The following is an 11,632-nucleotide window of genomic DNA, read 5'->3' as shown; positions in this document are numbered from 1 at the left end:
TATACTACTTTTTGATTGGTATAATGGATTCCAATGTTTATACATTCTACAATTTTGTATTAATTTTAAAAGTTAATAAATTTAACCCTCAACATTTACACATTTTATCAATTTGGTCTTGATTCTAAATTTTTTATATCCAATGGGACTAAATTTGTTAAATTTTTAGAAGAAGAATCAAAATGACAATTTGTAAACATAAAAGGTTATTATACCAATCTAAAGTAAGATAAATTGACGGAAAAATTAACATTGGGATTAATTGTCTTTAGTTACTTACTTTTGAAATTGTGAGGAACTAAATTACTAATTTTGAGTGGAATCAAATTGCTCCTGAAAAGTTCTTTTTACTAAAAAGAAATTCAAATGATGACATGATATAATTTTAAAATAAAATCATCAAAATTTAATAAAATTTAGGTTGAATGACCAAATAAAATTATAAATAGCAAAGTTTACCTAATTATCAAAGCTATATTAACCTTATAAAATAATATTGACATAAACAGGACATTGGACTGTGTCCGTATATACAATATAGTTATAGAAGTGAATTTTGGCTTTGGTCGGTAAAACTGAAATTTGACCCACAATCTGATTCATATGTAGTTTATGTTAAACGTGTTTTATATGTAAAAATCATCTATATTAAGGTAAATTACAACAATAGTCATTCAATTATTAATATGTTGCTATTTTAGCCAATTAACTTCAAAATTTTTCAATTTAGTCACAAATGTTATGGACATGTGATATTTTGGTGTTATAATTTACTTGGCATAATAATAATAATTTAACCCTCCAATGTTTATTTATTTTATCGATTTGGTCCTAATTCTAAAAAATTCAACCAATTTGACCCTCAACTTTACACATCCTATCAATTTAGTCATTGTTGATATGGGGTACAACCAGGGAGGAGGACAAGGCACTGCTATAAAGGTCAATTCACTTGAGGAGGCAGAGAGCCAGAAGAAGGACAAGAGAATAGGCTAATCAAGAAGACAAATGCTCGAAATAACTTTAAGGTGCTAAAGTTCATTCCCCCGTTCATTATTCTTCAGAGTATTTATAGGAGGGATCCTATTTTCTGTTGATATAACGTGTTGGGATATATGTTTAGCCTCGTTAAATGCGTAATGGATAATCATGCGCACATATCATAAGATTCTATCAATACGAGGTAGTTAAGCCTAAATAGACTTTTTATTGTCTTGGAAATGTGTTCACATTAGGAAAATATTCACACTTAATTCTGGGTGGATGACTCTATTGAGCGAGAATGGGTGGTCATACTCAGAGATACTGAGGTCAGAAGAATGGGTGGTCATACTCAGAGGAAGTCAATTGGAGTCTGTCACACCCCAAAAATCGGGTTAGTAGAATCGGATTTGTGAAAACCAAGAGTGGTCCCTGCCCTATTATTATTTCTAATTTTTCAACAAACCCCTAATTTTAACCCTAATTGCCGCCCCTTGATCCTAATTTGGGTATAAAAAACATTCTTAATTTATGATCAGCCTTTTATTTTTACTTTTCTCTTCTTCTCAAATTTTTATTTTTAGCCCCTCCTTCCCATTTTAATTTCGTGATTTTGACCCCAAAATACATACGATTAAGTGTTTAAAATAAGCAAGAAATGAGTTATAGGCTTAATGGTTAAATGTTAGAGAGTCCTTCTTAGAGACTTTAGTTCGAGCTCCCTTTATCCCATTTTATTTTTTTTGACAACCTAGGGAAAAGTCACATCCCGAAATATATATACGATTAAGAATCTAGATTAAATTAGAAATGAATATTAAGCTTGATGGTTAAGCCTTTTCCTCCCCAAAATATATATCTATTATTTTCAGCAATCTAGTTGTCAAACCCCTGAAATATATACAGATAAGAAATAAGATTAAATAAGAAATGATCCATAGGCTCAATGGTTAAGAGATAAGTCCATCCATCTTAGAAGTTCTAGGTTTGAGCCCTTCCTTCCTCTTTCATTTTTATTTAATTTCGGTCGTAACATCCTGAAATACATGTACAGCTCAAAGTCTAAATTAAGCGAGAAATGAGAAATAAGCTCAATGATTAAGTGTTAGTCCTTCCTAGAGATCTTAAGTTCAAGCCCCCTCTTTCCTTTTTATTTTTCCATTCTCGACAAGGTTAGAGGAAATTTGCATTTGTCGCCCCTAAGGTTTGCAAACCCTAGGTATTTAACCAATTCTTTCCTAATTAGAATTCATATCCTATCTCTTTCTCAAAATTCCAATAGAGTTAGAATTCCACTATATTTTTCTCTTCTTTTCCTAATTAGATTTTTATATTGCCCCTTTTCAAACCCTAATAGAATTTGCTCTCTATCTTCTTTTTCTTTTGTAACACCCAGATTTCTAGTGGCCCAAAATTTAGAATAATTAAGAGACTAAATTGAAAGAGACCACAAGCTGACGAGATATTGGAAGAAACAAGAAAGCTGGAAACTGAATTGGATATAGTTGGAAACCAAACCTTGTTCGGTTAGGATGGAACCCACTATTTCCTTAGTGGGAGACATAATGATTGAAAATGCACAATTCTTTTAAGGTTGGAAGAAACGCGGAAAGGATTATAAATAGCTTGGAGATGGCTCCCAAGGATGATTTCCTTCCCGACTTAGTTTCATTTCTCTCATTCTTCATCATCTTCGGTAGCTCGAGGAAAAGTAACCATGGAAGATTCTGCATGGAGCAAAATCAATGAGGATAGAGATGAAAAAATAGGGAAACCAGCAAGAGGGTAAGGTTCTTAACCCTTTTGTGTACATAGGGTAGAATTATGGACATTAGAACTGTTTTAAGAGTTCTGCATGTTTCTGAAAAATGGGTTTAAGTTAATAATGTGGAGTATAACCCATGGTTATTTTTTGTTGTAAACTACTGCTTGGAGGATGAAGCTCTAGTGCTAGAGAAAAAGGGATAAGCCATGGAAACGATAAGGATTTAGGTGAGTTCCAGACTCTAAACCTACTATTATGGTTTACAATGTTAAGTAGGCAATGGTTGCATAAGCATGAAGCATGATAATATGAGCATGCATTGCATGACTATGAGGAAACCTGTATGGGATAGATGAAGTTAGTAAGGGAAATGAGGAGTGAACCTTTAGTTACAGCCTCGGGCTAAGCTCCGGACCTTGCGAAGGGAACACTGCGGTGTTTGAGCATCAACTGTCCTTCGAGGCGACACCGTGACGACGATATATGCCATAAGACTATAGATGAAATAAACTATAACAATATGAATATATGGTATGTAGCATAAGACCATGGATGAAAGATGCCATGGCAGCGAGGTAAATGGTATAAGGTATAAGTGTAAGACCATAGATGAAAAATGCTATGGCAGCCAAGTATGATGAGTAAGACCAAGGATGAAAGACTCTATGGAATCATAAGGTAATACGCTAGGATGGCGAAGCAGTGTAAGACTATGGATGAAAGACTCCATGGCATCCACAAAGAGTAAGCCTATCGGGACAGTAAACACAGGTAAGTCTGCCAAGACGTGAGAAAAAAGATGAGAAGTGTGTAAGACCATAGTTTGGATACGACATCCCATAGAGTTAGTCAGAGAGTAAATGAGAGAAATATGCTAGAACCTCAAGTGAAGAGTATAAGCTTGGGCACCAAGTATAGGAAAACCATGTAGGCGGAAGAAAAGTTTAAGGAAAGCAAAAATATGGTAAGTGGATCATAAGGTATCTGGCAAAATGTTGAATGCAATAAGGATAGTGATGAAAACCAACAATGTAACAACTCGATTTTGAGTCTAGTCGGAACAGTGGTTTCGGGACCACAAATTCGACGAGGAAAATTATTTTAATATTATTTTTGGCATTTACAGCATGTGATTATATATGTGTGAAAGTTATGTAAAGAAATTTTACTGTTTGAATGCTTAATTCGGTAAAAAGGATTAAATCACGTAAAGCGTAAAAGTTGAGTTATAATAGCTAAAGGTAGTAAATAGCTATAGAACCTTAGAGTATGGGTCCTTATATGGTAATTAGACCATTTATGTTGATAGTGGAATATGATGGCTTGACATTATTGAAATTTGGAATATGATGGCTTGGCATTATTGAAATTTGTAATGTTTGTAAATGTTATAAAAGTAAATTAGTAAATAAGTAAATTAAATAATAATAATAAGATGGAAAGAAGAGGAAGATGATCATCATCTTCTTTCTTTTAACCGCATCACTAAAAGAAAAAGGGGAGAGAATTTGCATGTTGAAGGAAACTAAGGATTTAGCTTGTTTAGGAGTTGTATCCTCAAGCTCGATAATTTTTCTAAGCTCTCCTCTATCTTTAACTTTGTTGTAAAGAAAAATGATGATGGATTGTGGGGGGTAGGTGTAACTGTGGTTTGTAGAGAAGAAAAGCTCTTTGATTAGTTGTGGATGCCTTTATCTTTGATTATATTATGGTTGACTATGTTTAGCTAACAAGGAGGTAGAAGGTCTAAGTAGCCAAAGGAATGCCAGAATTGTGTAGATAGATTTTATCTTGGGGAATTTTCTTGTGAGTTTTCTTTAAACTCGTTTTGTTATTTTTATGCTAAAAAAATTATTAAATTAGCATTGATGTTTCAGTTTCGATTTAATGGTTGAAAATGTTTACTGTCTAGCATTAGTTAGATTCGTTTATTGTAAGTTTAAATGCTGCTCGAAAATAGTGTAAAAATTAATGCTGTCCAATTTTGTGCCCCTTTTTATGCTATCCAAAATTTGAACAAATTAATGGTTCTATTTTCATGCGGTTAGAAATGTAAAGACAGTCCATTTGTTGCATTATGTTTGTCCGTTTAGGACCAATTAATTGAGTTATTACAGGATTAAAAAGCATGGATTTTTGCTGTGATGAACTAGTAAATTTTAATACTATTGAGTGTGTTCTTGCGGCATACAAATGCCTTGCATGCTTGCTATCTTGTGCTGTCCAAAATAGGACAAATTGAATGTGTTTGTGAGTGAGTTTTTCAAAGGAAACTTTATAAATTCTTATGTTTAAATTCTGATGTTTGCATGCAGGTAAGTTATGGTTATAGGGGTTGATAAATCGAGTTTAGTAGCTAAAATATTATGTTATTCTTACTAAGTTTCGGTTGTTAGTAGTGAAGTAAAAAAAAATTGACAATTAAATGTTAAATAGGGATTAAATTGTGAAATATGCAAATTGAGGGGTTAAAATGTGAAATAAATGGAATTAATGGGCTGCTAGGGACCTAGGGAAAATTCGGCCTAACATGGGCATGATGAAATTTTGAGTATTTTATGTTGTTTTGAAATAGGGACTAAATTGAGAAAATGTGAAATTTTAGAGGCTAAAGTGCAAAATGCTCATTTATGTGTTTTTGGATGAAATTAAATGGATTTGTGATTAAATAAGTTAAATTTGAATTGATTTAGATCAAGAAAGAAAGAAATTAGAGTTAGATCGGGGAATGTAAAAAATTATCGAGTAATCGATCCGATTCGTCAATTCCGAGTAGGAGGTAAGTTCATAAGTAAATAAATGTTTTTGAATTTAAATGTATATGTTTTATACATTGCCGAATTGATTTGTATGTAGATATACATTACCGAATTTGATTCGTATATGGATATATATATTGCCGAATTGGTTTGAGCATTGGATGACTAGTTTCGTGCATGAATTGATTTAATTACGAAGTCGAAAGCTCCGAATGAACCTTAGTAAATGTATTGGATATTGATGTCTTGATATTAGGACTTCTGAGGTGTGATTTTGTGTAAGACCATAGCTGGGATATTGGCATCGATTTGAGATTTCGTGTAAGACCATAGTTGGGTTATTGGCATCGATTTAAGATTTCGTGTGAGACCGTAGCTGGGCTATTGACATCGATTTGAGATTTTGTGTAAGACTATAGCTGGGCTATTGGCATCGATACGAGATTTCCATGTAAGACCATGTCTAGGACATGGCATTGGTATGATACATTATGGATGAGTTTTTCTATGTACCCTTAGTGTTCCAAATGGTTCAACGGGTAATCCAAAGATTATGTCACAGAAAAGACAATGTATGATCATGTTGAAAGGATACAGGTATGTACGAAAAATTCATGAGTAATGAACTCGATGTATATTGGACATTTTGACAAGGATGTAAATGAGTAAGTCATACTTATGAGAATGATCTTGTGATGACCTTGTGATTATAGGTCTATACTTATGAGGTATAAATATGTGGTAAATTTGATTGATGAATGTGTGAGGCTTTTAGGCCAAATTAAATTGAGACATGATATGTTTAAGTTTTTGTTGTTGATGTATAGGTGAAATTGGCCAATGAATGCCATGTGAATATATGATAATGATTAGCTATGGGAATGGCTAGTTATGGATATGCTTTGGTGTTTTGTGTGTCGAAATAAATGTTAATACAAAGAAATCATGAAAGAGTAAAATTTGCAATAAAATAGTTTTGAACAACAATAGTTGTATAAATTTAAAAAATCACCAAAAATTGTGGAAATTGCATTAGAGGTTGAATAAGTCATGAAATTAAAGCTTATTAAGTCTAGTTTCACAGAGAAGAAATAGTGTAAGCAAAATAATCTCATATTATGAGATATTTGAATTTTTGTGAGATAATGTTAGAATGATTTTGGAATCCCCTGTTCTGACTTTGGAAAATCATTAAAAGTTGTATAAAAATAATTATGGGTTAGAATTTATATGATTAAAATTCTTAATGAGCCTATTTTCAATAGAAACAAACGGGAACATCATCCAAATTCTGTACTAAGAGATAATTAATTTTTAGAGAAGAAAGGTTAGAACTGTCAGACAGCAGAATAGGGACGACTTTGAAGAATTAACTGTACTTGTTTGCTAAGCCAAAAGTTCTGAAATTTTTTTGGTAAGAAGATATGTGAGTCTAGTTTCGGAAAAATCAAGCGGATCTTAATTTGGAGTTCTGTAGCGCAAGATATAAATAATTTAGTGACTATGACTCGAGTAGATAGCTTGATGTGAACATGAGTAAATAGTGGAACTATGTGCAATTATGATTGTATTATTTTGAGAACATATTGTGAGGATTGGTAAAAGAATGTTAATAGATTGCTTATTATTTACATACCAACTTACTAAGCTAAATAGCTTACCCCCTTTCTTTCTTTTTCCTATAGTATCACAGATACTAGCTCGGGTTGGAGATCGTCGGAGATTCTATCACACTATCAAGCTATTGATCGGTATCAACGTATTCAAGCATTTTAAGTTTATGACATGTGTAGGGACTCAACCATTTTGTGTGTGAGTTCTTATATTTTGGCCAAATGTTTTGGCTTGTAATGGTTAAGGGTTTGATCTATGTGTAGCCATGTAACTTGGCTTATATTGGCTAATTGGTTGTAAGCCTATATATATATATATTAATTATATGTCAAAGTCTTATGTTGTGAGTTGTGTTTGCATGATACATGATGAGTTGTGAGACCCTTATTTGTTGATGATGTCATAAGCAGAGAGTTACACGGGCTGAGGATACGGGCGTGTCCCGAGCTACATGGGCGTGTGACCCTCCGAAACATGAAAATTTTCTTAGTGATCCAAAGTTTTCAGTTTAGTTCTAAATCACTTCCAATGTATGTTTAGGGTCTCGTAGGCCCTTATAAGGGATGGTATGCATGTGTATAAATAGTTTTAAATTGAATGAAATTTTATGGCCCAATTTTGTATGGTTGCTTGTGTTTAAGACCTGTAATGCCTCGTATCCTGTCTCGGCATCGTACACGGGTAAGGGGTGTTACATTTAGTGGTATCAGAGTTACGGTTTAGTCAATTCTTAAACTAACGTAGCGTATGTGAGTCTAGATATACATGCCGTATTATTATTGGTGATAGTGTGATATCTCCCAACTCTGATGAAATTGTTTTGTTGAGATATAAATGCTTTCCAACCGAGTTATCTTCGAAAGCACTGAAAATGATACTAAGATATTTGAAAATGTGTTTGTGATGAGTCAAAAACTTGGAAAGGTATGAATAAGAGTTCATGATTTGTATGTGACGATGTATAAAATGAAATACTTATAAGTTGAGGAATATGAGAAAGAGAAATGAAATGTAAGTTTATATTTTGATAAGCTCATCTATGTTTGCTTGGTAGTCATATGATGTTATGTGCCTAACTTGTTTGATTAAATGAATGTGATAAGTGATCTTATTCAAAATTGAAGGAATATGTGTTTATGTACACTTGTTTGAATAAATGCAATCGGTAAGTTTGTGTAACATAAATACGTATGTTAATTTTCCTGAGGTGAATTATGTGATTGTGATGATATTATGATGATGATGAATGTTAAGTCACATGTGTGTATATATGAGAGTCGAGTTAGAGGCTTTACGACCTCACCCCCTTACCAATGTGATATTTTATAATGAAAATTTCACGAGAATTATGTTGAATGAGCTCTCAAGTGAGAAACAAAAGGGTTTAGTAGCTGATTAACTAATAATGTGGTCCGAGTTGAGAATAGTTTGGCAAGTGAATAAAGTTTTGGAAAAGATGCCAGGTCATTCTAAAGATTATTTGGATTTCGCAATCTTACGGTTACAGAAAAGTTAATCTCGACTAATCGATTCATTCAGGTATGATATCTAAAGTATGTATTTGTTGGAATTTCTTCTGAATTAATTTTTGTTAGTGAACGGAATAATATGGGATTAGTGATGACAGAATTAGTCAGAGAAATGATATTTGAATCGTAAAGATGTTTGAGGGAGACAATTGTAATTGAATAGATGATGATGATTTCTCTTGAGTATTTTTATATTCACTTATCCTTAGAGATATAAGTGATTGTTCGTTTTCTGATGAAATTATTATCGTATGAGAATGTTAGCTGATTATAATGTTAGATGAAAGTACTATTGGTCTAGTTGGTTAATGATTAGCATATCTTATATCTCTGGGGTTCTATTCTGTTATGTTTGGAATAAAGGTTGATGGTGAAAATTTATGTGAGGCTATTCTTCTGTTTTTGCTGGACATTGTTTTGTCTTATGTATATTTGGAAACTATATTATCTCTGTTTTAATTAATACCAGAGTGTGTAAGCATTATTTTCTTCTGGATTCCTCTGAGGAATCCTTAAGATCTTTATTAATTTCCTATGAGTTATGTTTTCAGACTATCAGTATGATATCGCATCTTGGATTTCTTTATCTCGGTTTTCTTATCATCCTTATTTCCTAAAGTAACAATCATGGCTTATCTTAAAGTGTGTTCTTTGGCTTGTGATAGCTATGTTTATTATGGGTGTAATCCTAGTTCGATCAAAGAAACGTGGTGATTTTGGTATCAGGATTTTTCTAAATTTTGCGAAACGAATTGACATCATCAAAGGTAAACATAGTGAAAGCTCGAATTCAAATTCTATAATGGTTTTCTTTTCTCAAGTAAGTCCGATTAAGGTAAATGAGTTCAATCCGGATTTTTTTTCCTTGACCTAATGCAATTGTAAGGATCTTTGACTAGCATGTTATAGGAATTATAAAAGATTATATGTTTGAGTTGTTTAACAGTTTAAAGAAAGAAGTATTTTGGTATGTATTATTCGATAGTTGAGATCAACTCAGTTGTTTTGTCAGAGCAAGCTGGTCTGTTGAAATGTAATTTGAGTTATATGTGTGTAAAGTATCCTCAGGTATGATAATGAATTTTGGGTATTCACGAGTTTGTAGATGAACAGTCTGAATGAAGAATTGATATTCTTGAAGGCATGATGCAGAAAAATATTTATTAGATTTGTTCTAATTGAATGATGTTATTATTATGGGTTAAAGTAATTCTGATTGATAAAGTTATCACAATTGTGAAAGTTTGAATGGTCGGTTGCATGTTAGCAAAGTTGAATCAGTTAAAGGTATTATTAACCGAAGCTTTAGTTCTGGGTTCAATTTGAATTGAATAAAGAATTCGTGATTTTTTTCAGTAATGTACTAATGAACGGATTAGAATATGTGTAGTTATCATTTTACCTTTGAGAAAGCAGATATAGTTACGGATAATTGAACGGAAAATCCTTGTTTATTTTATAAGTGTTGATTACATGAGTCACCCTATCTAATGTTGGTCTGATTCCAGCTGAATTGAAAAGGGAAATTGATGTTTCCTCTGTGAGTTTGAGAAGCTTATAAATGTGTTAAGAAATGGTAGTCTGAATGAGTTCAGAGTGAATCGACTTCGATTTTGAATTTTAGAAGGAACCCGATATTTTTGATTATGTGTTTAGATGTTAATTTGTCAACGGGTAAAAGCCGAATATCAAAAGTATTCAGGAATGTTATAGTCAGTGATGGCATTGGAGTGAGAGAATAAGATAGAGTTACTATAGATTTCATATCTGGATTTCCTTTATCCCCGAAAAGGAAGATGTTGTCTGCAACGTGGTTGATCATTTGAAAAAAAAAATTCGTACAGTCATTTCGATATGTACAAGTTTCTTATTTGACAGATCAGCTGAGTTATATGTTTCTGGGGTTGTTAGCTCTCATAGAGTGCCAGTCCCCATTATTCGGATTGAGATCCAAGGGTTATATTGAAATTAAAGAGAAAACTACAGAAAACTCTGACTACGCAATTGCATTTAGACTTACAGTAGTGTGCTGATGTTTGCAGGACTTGTGAGGATGTTCGAGGACTTAGAGGAGGGACCAAGCCAGATGGAGTGGAGACCAGAGATCGCCGATGGATCAACTCACGCACAGAAGAGAGGGGTATTATTAGAGGCTCCGCCTCAGGGACTATTTCAATAAAGTCAGATAACATTTCCAGGATTTGGGCTTTTTTTTTGGATAGGTAGGCCTTAGCTAAGTTTTAAGAAATTACTTGTAAATAAATATCTTAATTAGAAATTGAAACTGTGAGGACCTAAGCATTTAGTGGATTAAGGACTTAGTTGTAAGAATTATTATTATTAATTTCTTTATTTGATAGATTTCATTTTAAGCTTCATTTTTTCATTGAAAATGGCTTCCAGAAAATGATTTCTGAAAAATAACTTACTTTTTTGAAAAATCTAGTACTGTAACGATCCTATAGTCAGGGGTGTCGGAAAGTGCATTCCCGGGACTCCGTTCCCGTAAATCAAACTCGTAAATATTTATTAAAAATATTTATGAAGCTAGTTGTGTAGTTAATTAGGTTTCAGTTAAGTGAATTTACTTGAATTAAAAGTAATTAGGTATAAGGACTAAATTGTGTATAGGGTAAAAGTTGAATTATGGATTAAAAATAAATTAAATGGCTAATGTAGTAATTATACCTATGTTATAAAAATTTGTTAAAATATATTATCTTAATAATTAAGTAAATGTATTATATTATAATAATAACTTAAAGTATAATAAAACAATATAAGTATAATAAAAAGAAAGAATAAAAAAAAGAAAAGAAAGAAAGCCATACAAAATTAAGAAAGAAAAAGAAAGAAAGGTAGAAAGAGACCGACGACAACCTAGGGACTTTTAAGGTTCAAATTTCAACTGGTTAGTCAATTTAGTCCTTTTTCTTGTAATTTTTATGTTTTTGGAATCCCGATACCTAGGGTTACTTTAACCG

Source organism: Gossypium raimondii, chromosome 8, assembly GCF_025698545.1.
Source record: "Gossypium raimondii isolate GPD5lz chromosome 8, ASM2569854v1, whole genome shotgun sequence".
NCBI lineage: Eukaryota > Viridiplantae > Streptophyta > Magnoliopsida > Malvales > Malvaceae > Gossypium > Gossypium raimondii.
Note: the sequence above shows the minus strand (reverse complement) of the source record.